The sequence below is a fragment of the Meles meles genome, unplaced genomic scaffold (assembly GCF_922984935.1).
Source record: "Meles meles unplaced genomic scaffold, mMelMel3.1 paternal haplotype, whole genome shotgun sequence".
In the NCBI taxonomy this organism is placed as follows: Eukaryota; Metazoa; Chordata; class Mammalia; order Carnivora; family Mustelidae; genus Meles; species Meles meles.
The window spans coordinates 207,335-226,193 of NW_025721147.1; the positions used below are offsets into that span (position 1 = coordinate 207,335).

Consider the following 18,859-nt stretch of genomic DNA (forward strand, 5'->3'; position numbering starts at 1 on the left):
AGAAAAGGGCATACAAAGAGCCAACATAGACAAAAAGGTATAGTTCACTCCCAGAGAAGCGCAAATTAAAGCAAAAAAAGCCATTTTTCAAGTAGAAAATTGAACATTTTTTCAATTTTTTGGAGTTTCACTAATGTTGATGAGGCTGTGGAAAAAACCAACTCACAGTGCTGATGGAAATGTGAAATTGCTACTAACTCCTCAGAAAATAATCCTGCAGAATCTAGTAAGAGTTCTGATTCTTGCACCTTTGCACAAATCAATCTTATTCATAGAAATCATCTGTCCAAAAGTTAGCGTGTGTAAGGGCCTGGTTAGCCAGAAAGAGCCATTTCATTGTAAGCTTGAATTGACCCTGCCCCTCCCGGAGGAACTTACTTGCAAACCCCAGATATAGGGACGGGCCAGGCCGTGTGGAGACATCCAATCAGTGAGGTGCACGTATATTTGCTATGGTGAATTGGAATTCAATTGGCCACCCATATTGCTGACCAATGACTGTGGCAGCTTACCTGTTTGTTGCAATCTCATTGGCCACCTGTGTGTGGGCCGGGCTCAACCACCTCTATAAAGGTTAGTCTGTGAGGTGCTGGCAGTAGGTGCGGGTGGTAGTAGTCCTAGGCTTAGTGGTTGGGAGCGTTGTGGTCCTTGCGAGCTTGGTTCCTGGTTGTTGGCGAGCGGGTCTCCGGGGAGCATCATCGTCTTTGTCATGTAGGTAGTGCTCAGGTAGCGGCCTCGCTGGGGAGCAGCGCCGCGGGGGGTGTTGTGGTCGGGTAGGGTAGGCGTGGGGTAGGGTGATCATTGGAGAGGGGCCTCGCCGGGGAGCAGCCTCGCCTCGCGGAGGGGGGGGTGGTGTGGACGGGTAGGGGAGTCTTGGGGTAGCGGAGTCGTCGGGAAGCTGCCTTGCTGGGGAGCAGCGCCACTGGGGGTGTTGTGGTTGGGCAGGGTAGTCGCCAGGGAGCGGCTGCCGGGGGCTTCGTGGTCCATTAGGGTGGTCGTTGGGTAGGGTGGTCGACGGGAAGCAGAGTCGTCGGGAAGCGGCGCCGCTGTGGGGCGTTGTGGTCGGGTAGGGTGGGCGTCGGGTAGGGTGGGCGTCGGGTAGCGGCATCGCTGGGGGCGTTGTGGTCGGTTAGCAGAGTCGTGGGGTAGCGGAGTCCTCGGGAAGTGGCCTTGCCAGGGAGCAGCGCCGCTGGGGGCGTTGTGGTTGGGCAGGGTAGTCCGGGGGCAGGGTGGGCGCCGCCGGGGAGCCGCGACACCGCGGGCGTTGTGGTCAGGTAGGGTGGGTGTCGGGTAGGGTAGTCGCCGGGAGCGGTGTCCCCGGGGAGTGGTGCCGCTAAGGGCGTTGTGGTGGGGTAACGGAGTACTGGGGTAGCGGAGTCATGGGGTGAGGTAGCGGCCTTGCCCTGGAGCAGCGCCGCTGGAGGCGTTGTGGTCGGGTAGGGTAGTCGTGGGGTAGGGTGGTCCTCAGGTAGGGTGGTCCTGGGGTAGCGGAGTTGGGAGCGGCGTCGTCGGGAGCTGCGTCGTCGAGGTCTGTGTCCTGGTCGTTGTTGCCTCTTTGTAAGAGACGCCCCGACTGGTCGGTTTGATTTTTGATGCTTGGTGCAAAATAAAGTCTTGCTCGACTTTCACTTTGCATCAGTCTTCTTCCTTTGATCACGGACCCTAACAGTGTGCATTAGAATATTGATTACAGCATTGATGGAGGATTTACACTGAGAACTGGAAGTCCATCAGTAAATCCATTGGAAAAATCAAGATCTAAATCAAGAGAAGTCTATATTCCCTTCTGAAAGCACACACGGAGTGGCCATCAAAATCAAAGGGGTATTTTAGAGAAAGGTGTCCAGGGAGGAGAGAACATGGATGTGTTTTTCCACCTGTGAGGACTGATTTAACAGTGAATTTAGTTATTCCATAGTTTCCTTATCTCATTCCTTAAAAATAACTAAGTAAAATCACCATTATTGTTCAGGGTCCTTTTGGTTACAAGTAGGACGGCTGACTCAAACTGATTCAAACTGGTCTATACAGTAAAATTTTTATATTACAAAACAGGAGGTCTAGAGGTAGGACTAGCTTAATTGCTTGATTCAACAAGACTACTGAAGACCCAGGTTCGTTCTTTCTCCCCACTCAACAGTCCATAAAATCTGCTTCACTCTACAGCTCATTCCCTTCCTAATTACAGGCTTCCAGTGGCAAACAGTTATTCATTTCCTTGTTTACATTTGACAGGAAAATGACTGCCCCCCCCACCATGAAATAATAATCCTCCTCTTAAATTTGATTTGGCCAATTCATAACACATGTTAATCTCCACACTAACAAAGTTTCCTGGGCACTGATTGCTCTGATTGGCTGATAAAGACCCATTCCTGATGAAGGTATGGAGTGAAAATATCAGAGCAAACCCTTTCTGCTAGGGCTTAAGAAGGGGAAAATAGATTTGGAGGAGCAGCCAACAGTATCCACAACAGTCATCTAGTCTTATACCTCTGAAGAAGGGCATTAGATATCTTTTTCTACAGCTGGGGAAATTGTGCCTTTAGAAGTATCAAAACTCTGTAGCTTGTACCAATAGAGAAAATGTCTATACAGAACTTATTCTGAAATTTTCCATTTTTATTTTATATAAAGTGTCCTATTTGTCAGTAGCTGTTATAGAAAATACCATCTAATGTGTGTGATAAAGAGATGCCAGCCTGAGAAGAGAGGAAATAGTTCCAAATTAAGAAATGGATCAATGATTAGATTCAAATACCCATGGAAAGGTCAAGAAACAAAAACACCAGGAAAAACAACAAAAAAAAGGATAAATAGATCCATAATAAAATAGTGTTTTATTGTTTCTAATGTTCACAGTGGAACATACTTGGAGAAGCATCTGCTCTCAGCTCTTGAAATTCTACAGGAGGAGAATATAGTTTTCCTGTAGACATAATAACAGAAGTTACTATTCATTGAGAGTCTATAACAAGTTAAGCATTTACCAGGCAATATCTTGTTGGTACCATGAGCGTAAGCCTATCACTGGCAGAAACTGCTCTATCCCTAGCACCTACTGCCATACCAGGCATAAATGTAATTTTAACAAATGTGTCCAAATGAAATAAATCTCACAAAAATCTTATGCAAAAATCAATACATTGTTTCCTCAATTTACGGATTAGGAATCATTGGCTCTAAATGTTTAAGCAATGTGGTCAAGTGATAGAGCATGGATTAAAATCCAGCCTTACTCTTTTTTCCCCCTACCTGAAGAGGAAATAGATGGGAGAAGATAAATCCAGTGACTTGGAGATCAGATATTTTGTTGTTGTTGTTGTTGTTTAAATATTCTTAGCACTAGTACATTTGTTAGGTTTTAAAAAAAGACATGCTCCAGATACATCAGATGATAGCAGTTTATTATAGGAAACACAGGAAGAATGGAGACTATTTCCAAACCTGCCTCTGGAGCCTAAAAGATCATTTGCAAAGGGCAGTGTGTCCAGTGCCTATGATCCCTGCTTGAGAACCTTGCCATGGTGGTAATCATGATACTGAAAAATGATTTATTTTGTTGTTGCGAATGTAAACTCCCTAAGATCTGACTAGATCAGCAGTTAGTCGCCGTCAAGTGGGGTGAGCCCAACTGGGCAGGACTCACTTGTCATCCCCCATGACCATCCACTGGCTGCCTTTAAGTTCGATGTCAAATTAAGTGTGGTTACAGGGGAAGGAGTTACAAGATACCAGGCAAATGATACCTCAAAGGAAGACTGGACAAGTCCGACATTCTTAAGATATCCAGGATGTCTGCTACAAGTAGTTTCCTCTTAAAAGAATCTTACACATTTTATTCAATGTATTAGAGTCTAATAGAACATAGAAGACGGAGTTGTTATAGTCAGGAACCCTAAGGTATAAATATTGGATAAAGTGAAAATACACAAAAATTCAAAACCTTCATAGGATCAAACCTCTATATAGCCTTTAGTCTGTATTAGGTGTTATTCTAAGCACTGAACATGTGTCCCCCTTTAATCCTCACAATAACCCATGAACTAAGTACCAGGAACCCCAGTCTATAGATAGAGTGGCTGAGGCACAGAGAGGTGAAAAGCATTGCCTGAAGTGCCCCCAGCTAGTGCCGGCAACTTGTCTCCAGAGTACGGACTTTCACCGCCCTACCATTTGTTTTATTAGGTAATTGAACTTTGTAGGGAAAGAGGGAAATTTCCAAATGCCAAATATTTTGAGGCAAAAAGCATCAGCTAACATGCAAAGAAAAAGCTGATACTCTGTAGTTCTGGGGTCAGGACTATGAAAAGGGACTACCAAGTCTGAGGCTGGGATTCCAATGCCTATAACAGGAAGATATAGAAAGCCTACAAGCAAGTTTATAAAAAGAAAGGGAACTTCAAAGTGTGGTGGAAAACTCCCTATAGCTGGAGAAATGGAGGGAGGTTTTAGTCTACTTGAGATTTGGGTGATGGGAGATCACTGAAAAGTAGACACCCCAGGTCTCTACCATGTATGGGTGTGGTCTCCTACTTTACACTCTGTGTGATAGATAAATTGCAATTAAGAGCTACCCTATAACCCAGCAGTCTCACTATTGGGTATTTACCTTAAAGATGCAAATGTAGTTATCTGAAGGGACACATGCACCCAAATGTTTATAGCAGCAATGTCTGCTATAGCCAAACTAAGGAAAGAACCTAGATATGTCTAACGGATGAATTGATAAAGAAGATGTGAGATATATATATATATATATATAGATAGATAGATCTATCTATCTATCTATATATATAAAATGGAATACTATGCAGCCATCGGAAGAAATGAAATCTTGCCATTTGCAATGATGTGGATCAACTACACAGTATTACGCTGAGCGAAATAAGTCAGAGAAAGTCACTTATCACATGATCTCCCTGAGGAATTTGAGATGAGGAATTTGAGACGCAGAGTTGGGAGTTTGGGGGATGGGGAAGGAAAAAAATGAAACAAGATGGGATTGAGAGGGAGACAAACCATAAGAGACTCTTAATCTCACAAAACAAACTGAGGGTTGCTGGGGGGAGGGGGTATGTGGAGAAGGTGGTTGGGTTATGGACATTGGGGAGGGTGAGTGCTGTGAAATGTGTAAAAGCCTGACGATTCACAAACCTGTACCCCTGGGGCAAATAATACATTATATGTTAATAAAAACAATATAAAAAGAAAAATTTAACCTATCTGTAGACTCCTCAAGACAAGCTAAGCTTCAGATCACTCTATAGAGACACTTTCACATGACTCCCACAGAATAAACCAAAATGTATTGAGTTCTTGTTAATACAGAATTTAGAGCTTACTAAGAAATAAGTCACTAAAAAATTACAGTGAGTGCAATGAATGTTGTGATAGTTAATGTATGTAGTGATGGGAGAATTTAGAAACAAAGTGACTAAAGTCATTCAAATATCAAGGAATGACTGAGGACATAGCCATTAAGCTATCATCTTCAGTGTATATATTAGTTTGCTAGGGCTATGGTAACAAAGTATTGCAGACTGGGTGATTTAAGCCATAGGAACTTATTTTCTCACAGTTCTGGCACTGGAAGTCTGAGAGCATGGTTCAGCACAGTTGATTTCTTCTGAGGCCTTTCTTCTTAGTTTGTAGATGGCCGTCTTCTTGTATCTTCATGGTGTTTTCCCTTTGTGCAGTTTTGTGCCCCAATTCCCTCCTTTTGTAAGGATACAAGTCCAGTAGGATTAGGGGTCAACCCAATGACCTCATTTTAACTAATTACCTCTTTAAAGACCGTATCTCCAAATACATTCACATTCAGAGTTACTGAAGTTTAGGACTTCAACATATGATTTTTTATTAACATATAATGTATTATTTATTTCAGGGGTACAGGTCTGTGATTCTTCAGTCTTACACAATTCACAGCACTCACCATAGCACATACAACATATGAATTTTGAAGGAACCCAATTCAGATAACCACTTAGATATAATGTACAACAAAAAATCTAGGTGATTTTAAGAAAACATGGAGCAAAAATGAAAAACATGGGAGGAGGGCTGAAAAAATATATCTTTTCAAGGGGGGAAATACAAAGACTTAATTCTAGACATGAAGTACATTAAGTTTGCAAAACTTGTAAGAATTCACTAAAAAAATAGATGTAAGATGCATAGCTTGCACACTACTAGGTAAAAATTGGCAGAGAATTGACTCCAAAAAAGAAGGAAAGGAGAAAAGGCAAGAACCCATAACAAATAAAAAATAAAAACCACACATGTATACATGTTCTAATACTGATAATGTATGCACCTTACATTTTTATGCATATTAAGTTTACATAAAAAAGAGGGACACCTGGGTGACTCATTTGGTTGAGCACCCAACTCTTGATTTTGGCCTGGGTCACGATCTCAGGGTCATGAGACTGAACCCCGAGTGGGGCTCTATGATGACGGTGGAGCCTGCTGGAGATTCTCTGTCTGCCACCCTCTGGGTCCCCCACTCCACCCTGCTTGTGCTAGTTCAAAAAAAAAAAAAACCCACCATAAACAAAACCCACACATATTAAGTAATATAACTAATGTGAATAAGTAAAATTCTCTAGTAAAAAGTGAGAAAAATCTTATTAAATTAAAAAAATTTAATCTAGGGGCGCCTGGGTGGCTTAGTGGTTTAAGCCTCTGCCTTCCGCTAGGTCATGATCCCAGGGTCCTGGGATCGAGCCCCGCATCGGGCTCCCTGCTCAGCTGGCAGCCTGCTTCCTCCTCTCTCTCTGCCTGCCTCTCTGCCTACTTGTGATCTCTGTCTGTCAAATAAATAAATAAAAAATCTTTAAAAAAAAATTTAATCTAGCCTTATGATGTTTCCAAGAAACTCATCTGTTAAAAAAAGAAAGAAAGAAAAGAAAAAAAACATAACGAAGACCTAAGCAAAACTGTCCCAGCCAATCATTTGGCAAAAATGAATTTAAACAGAATTAAATGAGCTATAGAAGTATTTTTCTAGAGACATTTTAGGATAAAAGCTTTAGTCCATCTAGAAGATACACTAGTCATGAACTTATATATATCTACAAATCATCAGAATATGTGAATTAAGAGTTTTTAAATTAAACTGACAAATCCCAAATCACAAAAGGTATATTAAAATTCTATAAAAAAATTGTCAAATTTGGGTGTCTGGGTGGCTCATTGGGCCTCTGCCTTTGGCTCAGGTCATGATCTCGGTCCTGGGATCAAGGCCCACATCGGGCTCTCTGCTCAGTAGGGAGCCTTCTTCCCCTCTCTGTCTCTGCCTACTTGTGACCTCTCTGTCAAATAAATAAAATCTTTAAAAAATAAAAAAATAAAATATTGTCAAATTTGACAATAAGGATGGAAGATCTAAATAGCATAATTAAACATACTAAAAGGAATATGTAGAATTTAACATTCCTCAAAATAACTCTTCACTATGGAGAAACTAAAAGTTACAATTATCCCATTTGCAATTGCATCAAAAATAATAAAATGCCTATAAATCAAGTTAAACAAGGAGGTGAAAGGTATATATAGAAAACTATAAGACATTAATGAAAAACTTTGAATAAGACACAAATAAGTGGAAAGACATTCCATGTTGATGGATTGGAAGGTTTAATATGGTCAAAAAGTCCATACTTCCCAAAGCCAGCTACAGATTCAGTGCAATCCCTATCAAAATACCAATGGCATTTTTCACAGAAATAGAATTTAAAAAATCGAAACGTTATATGAACTGAGACCTCAAAGAGCTAAAGTAATTTCAAGAAATAAGAACAAAGCTGGAGGCATCAGACTCCCTGATTTCAAAGTGTACCACAAAGCTGTAGTAATCAAAACAGCATAGTATTGGCATAAAAACAGATACCTACATCAAAGGGACAAAAATAGAGCACCCAGAAATAACCTACACATATATGTCAATCAATAATGAGAAAATAACCAAGAATATACTATGAGGAAAGGGCCATCTCTTCCATAAATAGTGTAGGGAAAATTGGACAGCCATATGCAAAAGAATAAAACTGGACCATTACCCACATGAAAATTAACTCAAATGAATTAAAGATGTAAATGTAGGTCCTGAAATCATAAGAGTCCTGAAAGGAAACATAGACAGTAAGACTTTTGACATAGGTCTTGCTGATGATTTTTTAAGTCTGATCCCAATAGCAAAAACAAAGGGAGGTTACATCAAATGGAGCTTCTGCACAGTAAAGAAAATCATCAACAAAATGAAAAGTCAACCTACCAAGTGGAAGAAATATATTTGCAAACCAACCTGTCCCATGAGCAGCTAGTATGCAAACCATAAAAAATTCATACATTTCAGTGGCCAAACACTAAAAATGGGCAGAAAATCTAGATACGTTTTCCAAAGAAGATACACAGATAGCCAACAAGCACATAAAAAGTGCTTAACATCATTAATCATCAGGGTAGTGCAAATCAAAATTAAAATGATATTTTACCCCCTTTCTGTTAGAATGACTTTTACCAAAAAGTGTTGGCAAGGATGTGGAAAAAAGGAAGCCCTTGTGTGCTGTTTGGGGAGTATAAACTGATACAAGCGCTATGGGAAATAGTATGGAGGTTCTTATAAAAAGTATAGCTACCATATGATCCAGCAATTCCACTTCTGAGTGTTTATCAAGAGAAAAAACACTAACTCAAAAAGATATCTGCATGCCATGTTTATTACAGCATTATTTATATGCAATAACCAAGATATTGAAACAACCCAGGGACCATCAATGAATGAATGGATGATCTTGCTGTTTGTGATGAGAATGAAGCCTGAGGGCTTTGTATTAAGTGAAATTAGTCATAGAAAGACAAACACTTTAATCTTACTTATATATAAAGCCTAAAAAAAAAACAACAAAAAACTGAGAACAGATTGGTGGCTATCAGAGACAAGGGATGGGGCGTGGGAGAAATGGGTGACTTTTTAAAATTTAAGTAAGTTGAATTACAAAACCCTGAAATCACCTGATTTCAAATCACTAGATCTGAATATCAATAAAAATATTCCCTATCAAAACATGAGTAACAAAGTAGATCTAAATAAAGAAGTACATAATTCATAAAGATAGAATTAGAAATTATGATACACACACACACATACACAAATATAACATCAATAAAAGCAATGAGGTTTTTAAAAATTTTTTATTTTCTTAATTTTTCAGTGTACCAGAATTCATTGTTTATGCATCACACCCAGTGCTCCATGCAATACGTGCCTTCCATAATACCCACCACCAGGCTCACCCAACTCCCCCCCCACCCTTCAAAACCCTCAGATTGTTTTTCAGAGTCCATAGTCTCTCATGGTTCATCTTTCCCTCCAATTTCCCCCAACTCCCTTCTCTCCATCTCCCCATGTCCTCTGTGTTATTTCTTATGTTCTACAAATAAATGAAACCATATGATAATTGACTCACTCTGCTTGACTTATTTCACTCAGCCTAATCTCTTCCAGTCCTGTCCATGTGGATACAAAAGTTAGGTATTCATACTTTCTGATGGAGGCATAATACTCCATAGTGTATATGGACCACATCTTCCTTATCCATTCATCCGTTGAAGGGCATCTTGGTTCTTTCCACAGTTTGGCGACCATGGCCATTGCTAAAAGCAATGAGTTTTAAAAATCAAAGTCATTGGAAAGTCTGAATAAAGAATTTGTATTTAAAATCACAAATAACATTAGGGCATAAAAGGGGGGCAAAGATACAGATAAAGGTAAGATGTTTTAAATTATAAGACATTTCAATTTATTATAATTTATATAAAAAATGGATGGGTTTCCAGGAAGTGTAAATTACCAAAATTAACTCCAAAAGCCTGGAAGAAAACTGAATAGACCACAAAGTAATTTAGAAAGTAGATATCTAACCCCCAACTGCAAAAAAAAAGTGAAGAGTTCATCCCACCTTGAATAATTTTATGGATGTAGTCTACAAAACAATCAGGGACATAGTTTCTGTGTCATTCAATTTTTCAAGGCATATTACAAAGGTGGGAAATTTCAAATTCCACGAAGATAACTTAATGCAGATATCAAAATCAAACAAGGGTGATTCAAAAAACTTTTTGGTTTATAAGAAGTTTATTTTTTAAAATGTGTCTCTTATGAATATAGGCATAAACTCCAAAATAAGACATTGACAAATGGAAATCCAGCCATTTATTTTAAATGGTGTTTTAAAAGTTAACATGTTAAGTAAAAAATAAAAGCAAATTAGTATTACAAACTTCTGTGAAACCATCCTGTGAGTGTGCACATGTGTAAATGCAAAAGAGTCAGGAATGGGTCACAAAAAATAAACAATGGCCACTAGAGGACAATGGGAGGTTTGGTGTGAAAGAGAACTGGGAGGGGAACTTTATTTTGTATCTGCAGTAATATTTTCATTTTTACAAGCATAGATTTATAAACTGGTTCTGTAATTTACAAAGAAATTTAGAGTTTAATAATGGAATCAAATAGTGAAAGTTCATGCCAAGACCCAGAAGGCAAAATCTAGAGGTTCAGATCTTTGTCTTTCCAAAGAAGTCTGAGGACTCTCCAGTTGCCCATAAAACACATTCTTCCGTAGGTGTTGCAGTCAAGACATAGTAATAAATACGGCAGGCATCAGCTTTGAACAGCATAGTCTTAGAACTTTAAAACGCGAAGGCAACAGAGTTAGTTTATTGCCCACTCCTTTGATGAGGAAACTGAAGCCCAGACAGATTGTAAAAGGTTAGAGAAGGCACTCTCTTGCCAAATACTCTTCTCTGGGTGCATATGTTCTCCTTATGCACTTAACAATACTCTTGAAATTGATTAAACGTGTTTAATAGGGCATTCATGTGGTTGCTATTATGCATTGGGATCAGTAATCAACTTGCAACCTGGTGCTAGCATTATAGCAACATAACCTTATTTGTCCTGTAAGGCAAGAGGATAAAATTTAAGTGTATCATGAGTGAATACAGAATTACTGGATGATTAGTTATCTGGAATATTCTTCATTTTTATAACATCCTTAAATGGTGATTTAAAATATCTATGCTCCCTATGAAAATGTTACATAGGTTCCCATAGAAATATCTGATTTACAAAAACATACACATATGAGCAGCTGCTTGCCGTTGGCTCCCTAAACTTAACCCCTATGCAGATCTTTTTATTTATTTATTTATTTATTTATTTATTTTTATTTGCTTATTTACAGCATAACAGTGTTCATTGTTTTGGCATCACACCCAGTGCTCCATGCAGTACGTGTCCTCCCTATTACCCACCACCTGGTTCCTCAACCTCCCACCCCCCCCTCCTGCCGCCCCTTCATAACCCTCTGGTTGTTTTTCAGAGTCCATAGTCTCTCATGGTTCATCTCCCCTTCCAGTTTCCCTCAACTCCCTCTCCTCTCCATCTCCCCATGTCCTCCATGTTATTTGTTATGCTCCACAAATAAGTGAGACCATATGATACTTGACTCTCTCTGCTTGACTTATTTCGCTCAGCATAATTTCTTCCAGTCCTGTCCATGTTGCTACAAAAGTTGGGTATGCGTCCTTTCTGATGGAGGCATAATACTCCATTGTGTATATGGACCACATCTTCCTTATCCATTCATCCGTTGAAGGGCATCTTGGTTCTTTCCACAGTTTGGGGACCGTAGCCATTGCTGCAATAAACATTGGGGTACAAATGGCCCTTCTTTTCACTACATCTGTATCTTTGGGGTAAATACCGAGCAGTCCCTATGCAGATCTTTGATTCTCTCAACTTAATCCCAAAGGGTAGCCAAAGGGCCTTAAATTGATGTTGCCACCTAGCGGTTGAAAAAAATGCATCATTTATTAGGAACGCCTCTCCATTCAACTTTGATGTGCATAGCCAGTTTATCTCTGAGTTCCAGGAGCTGCTATACTTGCTGAAACCTTCCTGTTCATAGTACTGAATTACTGTTCACCACTTCAAAAAAAAAAAAAAAAAGCTATCAGGTCTAGGGAGAGCAAGCTTTCTGTCTGATAGAACAAATGGGGCATTTAGAGGGTATTTGGTATTGCATGCTGAATAGGGTACTCTTGTTGGTTTTGGTTACTGGTTAGTCTAATAAAATTTATGGGTTTACAAAATACATTACATGGGTTTTCCTAAATAACTTTCCTTATTCTCTGCTCTTTGATAAGGAATCAAACATTAATAAACACATTTCTCAAGTCACACCTGAGAATTTCTACAAGTTGTGATGAAGTGAACTTTTTGTGATAAAAGTGATAAACGTGGGCTTGAGTAATCCCTTTCAGAGGTAAATTATCCTAGGTATGGTCACCTTTTATCGTATACTCACAGAAGAGGAACTAATTGCCAGGTTGAATTATCCATCATTAAAAAAAAAAAAAAAAGATCTTCCTATGACTGAAACAGCTACAGATTGCATTCTTTGCACTCTTGAGGAGCTGATAGGGTCCCAGATGGAGGTTTTTTCAGCAAACTGTCAAGTGATCCATCCCTCAGAAACAACCGTATCACCCAGTGGAGTTGCCTTTCTCTGACAAGAATTATATTGGGTCAGGTGGGAGAGGCCGGGATATGATGAACCCAGGAAAAATAAAGGACAGAGAACTGTGTACCAGGAATGAGAAAGAAAAAAGGTGTAAGTTACATTTAGATTCTAAAGGTCATATTTGGAGTTCTTTCACAGTGATTTGATGATATTGTTCCTTACCACTACTTTCTTTTATTCTTTCTGGAAAAATAGACTTCATGGCATTGACACTGAAGGGTGCTTTTGTGTGATTTTGAGGAAACTAAAATGACCTATTAGGATAGTAGTGCCCGAAGCATACTAAATTATCAACAAGCCAAGAGCCTTTAAATGCATAGGTAAAAAAGATAAAACAACAGGGGTGCCTGGGTGGCTCAGTGGATTAAGCCGCTGCCTTCGGCTCAGGTCATGATCTCAGGGTCCTGGGATCGAGTCCCGAATCGGGCTCTCTGCTCGGCTGCGAGCCTGCTTCCCTCTCTCTCTCTCTGCCTGCCTCTCTGTCTACTTGTGCTCTCTCTCTGTCAAATAAATAAATTAAAAAATCTTTAAAAAAAAAAGATAAAACAGGATCATTTGAAATAGCAAAGCTAAAGTGATTGGAAATGAATGCACAGCCTTAACCAATAATTTACAACAAATCTGGAAGTCTCCCTTGGGATTCAATGACTTTCATATTAATCTTACCTAGCCTTGGACACGGGTATTCATCTAAGTAGTAAAACCATGGAAAAGTATGCATATTCCATCCTTACTCCAGTATATCTTTGAGGTTGAAGAGTTGTTTTTTTTTTAAAGATTTATTTATTTGACAGAGAGAGATCAGGAGTAAGCAGAGAGGCAGGCAGAGAGAGAGGAGGAAGCAGGCTCCCTGCTGAGCAGAGAGCCCAATGTGGGGCTCGATCCCAGGACCCTGAGATCATGACCTGAGCTGAAGGCAGAGGCTTAACCCACTGAGCCACCCAGGTGCCCTGAGGTTGAAGAGTTAAGTTGTGGGTGAACTTCTAGAGTTTTTGTGGGTGCTCTGTGTGTGTGTGTTTCTGTGTGTAGTATTAATAATCTATTTTATCTTCAGTCATTTATAACCCTCTACAGCATTTTACAAATATATCCCTGTTCCACTCTATTTAGTACAGGGAACTTTTACATTTCCTCTAGAAACCAATTATCCTCAATGATCTCCTTTATACCAATCTATTAATAAATACTTAATAACTATACTCTATGCAAAACATATTAGGATATTAATCCTACACTCTATGCAAAACACATTGAACCAGTTTTGCTTATTATGTACTAGAGCTTGCTTTCCAAACTGTCCTCAGCATGACATAACTACAAAAAATAACTGCTGTCTAACACACCTTTGGGGGAAGTCACCACTATAGAGAACTCTCTGGCAGATAACACGACTCATCCAGTCTTCTTAAACAATCCAAGATCTTTACTGAAATAAATTTTAGAGTGTTCAGATATAATTTCAGTTGTGGTACAATTTTAAGCAGTAAAAAAAAATTAAATTTTTATCACTTAAAAATTTTTATAGCCATTGATATCTTGTGGGACACATGAAACTGTTGGTGGTCCTCCAGTTTGGCCCCATATGCACTTGGGAAGCTCTGTACTACAGAAATAAGATGGCCAATAGAGATGAGCTTATCTTTACTGTTCTCAGTGTAGGAAGAATCGGAACAAGCACTTTTCCATAGTATATAAATTTCATATGGTTTCTTATTGAAAGTCACATTCCTTTTCAGCATTTTTTTTTTGTTTTCTTAAAAGATTTTATTCATTTATTTGAGAGAGAGAACATGAGAGGGGAGATGATCAGAGGGAGAAGCAGACTCCCCATGGACCTGGGAACCCAATGTGGGACTTGATCCCAGGACTCTGGGATCATGACCTGAGCTGAAGGCAGTCGCCCAACCAAATGAGCCACCCAGGCACCTCTTCATTAAGTTTTTAAAAAGAGTGTGTTAACTCCTATCATCAGAAATTTCTTATTTGGTATCTGCTCTGAGCTATTCATAAAAGTCCTTGTCCCTGTTACCATTGTTCCTGTGTTTTTTGGCTTTTCTCTGCTTAAGTTTGAATATTTAATCTTTAAAAACCGATGGAAAAACCAATAATCTTAAGGCAGGGGGAAAAAAGACCAATGTGGAGCTCCTGGGTGGCTCAGTCAGTTAAGCCTCCGACTCTTGATTTCAGCTCAGGTCTTGATCTCGGGATCATGAGATCAGGCTCCATGATCAATAGGAAGTCTGCTTGAGATACTCTCCCTCTCCCTACTCCCTTCCCCCTTTCCCCGCTCTCTCTCAAATAAATAAATGAATCTTATAAAACAACAACAAAAATGTGAGCTGAGAATAAAAATAACTGGTTAAAATACCTGGTCCTCTAAGTATTGCTGGTATTGGTTCAGTCCATTGTTATGCTATTACTCTTTCTAACTGCAAAGTTAGATTTTTAAAAGGTAAGCATATAAAGCTGACTAAATTCTTCCTTTTGAAAGGTAAATAACACCATCCCCCCCCCCCACCATCTTACAGTGATAAGGGGATTAGACTTACTCCTAATACAGAAGAAGAAGCAAATGCACTGAAGAAACTATACCACCAACTTAAGGTAAGGGAGCCTCCACTCACTTATCCCTTACGCCTATAGCCTGTTTACAAGGCTTTGCTGATGGGAGTTGAATAAGTGGAATTAATTAGCCAAGGGGGAAAAATGCTAAGCGATAACTTGAAAGAGCTTTTAAAAGACAAGTTAAAGTTACTCAAAAGATGATGTATCTTACCCATTATCTATTTATGACTTCATTTATTTTTCCATCTCCCTTAGTAGCATGTAAGCTTCATGAGAGAGCTTTTCGTATACTTCTCTCATTGCTGTGATGGCAGTGTCAGGAATAGTCTACAAGTTCAGTAAATGTTTTTTTGCTGTTTTTAATGAATGAGTGAATTTTGTTTACAATTTTCCAGAGTTCGCTTTTCCTTCTTAAAAATTTCCTGATGATCATCTATACTTCCATTCTAATTAAATTCAAGCAGAAGTGAATTGAGGAAAAGAAAAGAAATTCAAGTTAATTAATTTTTGTATGTTTCAGTAGGTCTGATAAGAAAATTCTGTTGGCAGAGGTTGAAGGACTCTGATTATTCAATCTTGGGTGAATTTTGTGGATTTTAGAGATAGAGAATTTCTTATCTCCCTAATACTGCATATAGTTGAGTGTTAGCTTTAGTTAGAAACTTATGATGAAAGGTGTAGTGATGGGCTCTTTTCTAGGCCTACAAAGAACAGAGGCAGGGCCATAAAATATGGGTGGTTTAGCTTTTTTTTTTAATGGTTAGCAAAACAGATTACCAAGAAGGCCTCCTTAAACTCCAAAATGGGATAGAAAAACATGTGTCCTAAATGTCTCTAGGACAGTCCTACCTAGAGAAGATGTTAGAAGGAAAAGAGAGGAGGGATAGTCTCAGTGGCTTCTGGAGATATTTGTAATTATCAGATTTTTGGTCTTTTATTGTTGGCTTGATTTTTCTTTTTGATATCTTTCCTTCAAATATTGAATGTCCTTATAAATGAATGTATTCATTTCCTTTCTTTCTCCTCATTCCTAGCTTTTACACATGCCATACACATTGTCCAATTTAAGCTTGGGTCTCTATACAAGGGCCCAAAGTGAAAATGCAGGAGGACCTCACCCCAAATCCTGATTGTATCTGGTACCAGAGAGGCTGCTCACCAGACATTTCCTAAACCTCTCCTTATCAAAGGAATCTCTGCTTCAGGATACTGACATGAACTTTCCTTTGATCATTTACCCCAGCATAGTCTTTTCAGCAGCAATATCTGCAACTATGTATACAGCCCATCAGGGACTCAACATTTGCAAAGAAACAAAGCAGTTTTCAGGTAGAAGCTCCCATCTTCATTAAAATTGTTTTTTTAGATACAGCGTTGGAAAAAATAAAATAGCTACTTTATACCATGAGGTCCAGTATCTCAGGAAACAAATATGCTTAACCAAGTATTGGGGAAAAAATACTTGTGAAAGAATGCCCCCCCTAAAACACACACACCATTTGTAAACATATTTACATGGTAGGTCTTACAAAGTCATAAAAATAAAATAGCATAGTTCTATATGTGATAAGTACTCATCATTAGCAAAAGTAATAAAACTTCATCAGTGAAGACTGGGAGGGTTACTAAAAAACTCTTCTAAATCATAGTAGATGGAACAAAAATGACATTGAGCATAGAAAGGACTGTGGACACTGAGGAGAACACATTATATTGTGCCCTTTTCTGTACACACTTCTGTATACACTTAAAAATCCTGCATATTTTCATTTAGTTGTTGAGGAAAGTTAGTAATCTGAGGGGAGGAATGGTTTGGATGTGAAGGAGTTTAGAGGACAACTACGAGAAGACAAGGAAAGGGGACTGATGAGGAAGAGGGGAGAAGAGTGAAGGCAAGCAAGGGGGTTAGTATCAGAATGTTGACAATGTTCTAGTGGTTTCAAACCACTCTGAGTGCTTCCTATAAATTGTTTCCTTTTAACAACTCTATGAGGTGGGTACAGTTATTGCTATTTCACAGCTGAAGAAATTAGGAGAAACAGAATTTAAGTAATTTGCCCTGGGTCACAGTGTGGCATTGGAGCACACATTGAACACAGCTCCAAAACCTCTAGAAGCCACATGAAGTCTGCCTTCTGCCTCCAGTCTGTTTATTCTGATCATTCTCCCAATGGAGAGGACTAAGGCCAAGTTTGCTGGGTGGTGGAGCCTAGACTCCATGTGTACATTGTCATGTTCTCATTTACTTTATTCCTTGAGTCACCAATACCACCTGCAGGTTCCGAGATTTGCAAGACTCACAGTTCAGCCGAAAATCCTACTCACAGTTTTGATTTATAATAGCAAGCTGATACAAAGCAAAACCAGCAATGAGAAAAACCAATGGCATGAAGTCCAGGAGAAACCCAGGCACAGGCTTCCAAGAATTGTTTTTCTGTGGAATTACCACAGGATGGTCCCAACAAGGAGTCATGGTAACACCAGGGAAGCTCATTATAGACTTAGTGCCCAGGGTTTTTATTGGGGCCTAGTCATGTAGGCCCCCTCTGCCAAGCACATACTAAAATTCCAGATTCTCCAGGGGAAAGCAGGTTTTCAGCATGAGCTATCTTGTTTGCACAGTTGAGGTGTGCAGGGAATCACCCTTCTCAGATTTCAGGAAGGATCCTCTCACACTAAGTTTCCAGATGCCAGCTAATGGCCACACTTGCAAGTAGGGCTTTCTAAGAACAGGAGTTTCAGGCCTGCTGTGTTGATTTTTCTGCATGTTTCTTCATTTCTTTTTACCAAAGAAATAGTGTTATTGGTTGAAATTTGAAGCACTGAGCTTAAATACATTTCTGTCTAAAAGCATCATGTTAACTGGATGTCATTTTGAATTCAAATGATTTCATCAAGCAATCCACATGCACAACTGAAAGCAGCAATTCTGGCCAGGCAGAGAAAGCAGCCTGCAGAGAAGAAAGAAGATGAATGTCTATCATCTTAAGCCACGTGGTGCTGATGAGATAGAATTGGCACTGTTGTTAACAGCTCCTTTGCAACCCCATGCACTGCCTGCAAGAGAAAGGGAGCTTTTAGTTGCCCCCTTTCCTTAAAGCACAGTGTGGTAGACAGAATTCTAAGATGGCGCCAAAATTTCTGCCCCCTGGTGTATACACCCTGCATAATCTGTCTTCTGAGTCTGGCCAGGGCCTATGAATATGATAGAATCGTCATTTCCTTGATAGATTACATTATGTGACAGAAAGGAGATAACCTGGGGTGGGCCTCACCTGATCAGATGAGCCATTTAAAAGCAGAGCATTGGGTTGCCTGGGTAGGTCAGTGGGTTAAAGCCTCTGCCTTCGGCTCAGGTCAGGATCTCAGGGTCCTGGGATTGAGCCCCACATCAGGCTCTCTGCTCAGAGGGAGCCTGATTCCCCCTCTTTCTTGCTGCCTGCCTCTCTGACTACTTGTGATCTCTATCAAATGAATAAATAAAATCCTAAAAAAAAAAGGCAGAGCATTTCTGGGTTGCCTGAGTGGCCTAGTCAGTCAAGCGTCTGATTCTTGATTTTGGTTCAGGTCATGATCTCCAGGGTCATGAGATCTAACCCTGCACTGGGCTCCACACTCAGCAGGGACTCTGCTTGGGATTCTCACTCCCTTCGATCCTTCTCTCTCTCTCTCTGAAGTAAATAAATCTTAAAAAAATA

The 18,859-nt window shown here is 39.6% G+C and overlaps 1 pseudogene; it reads left to right on the top strand.

The window, feature by feature from the left end:
* LOC123936044 overlaps positions 1-18,859 on the top strand; it is a 118,725-nt pseudogene that overhangs the window by 18,675 nt on the left and 81,191 nt on the right.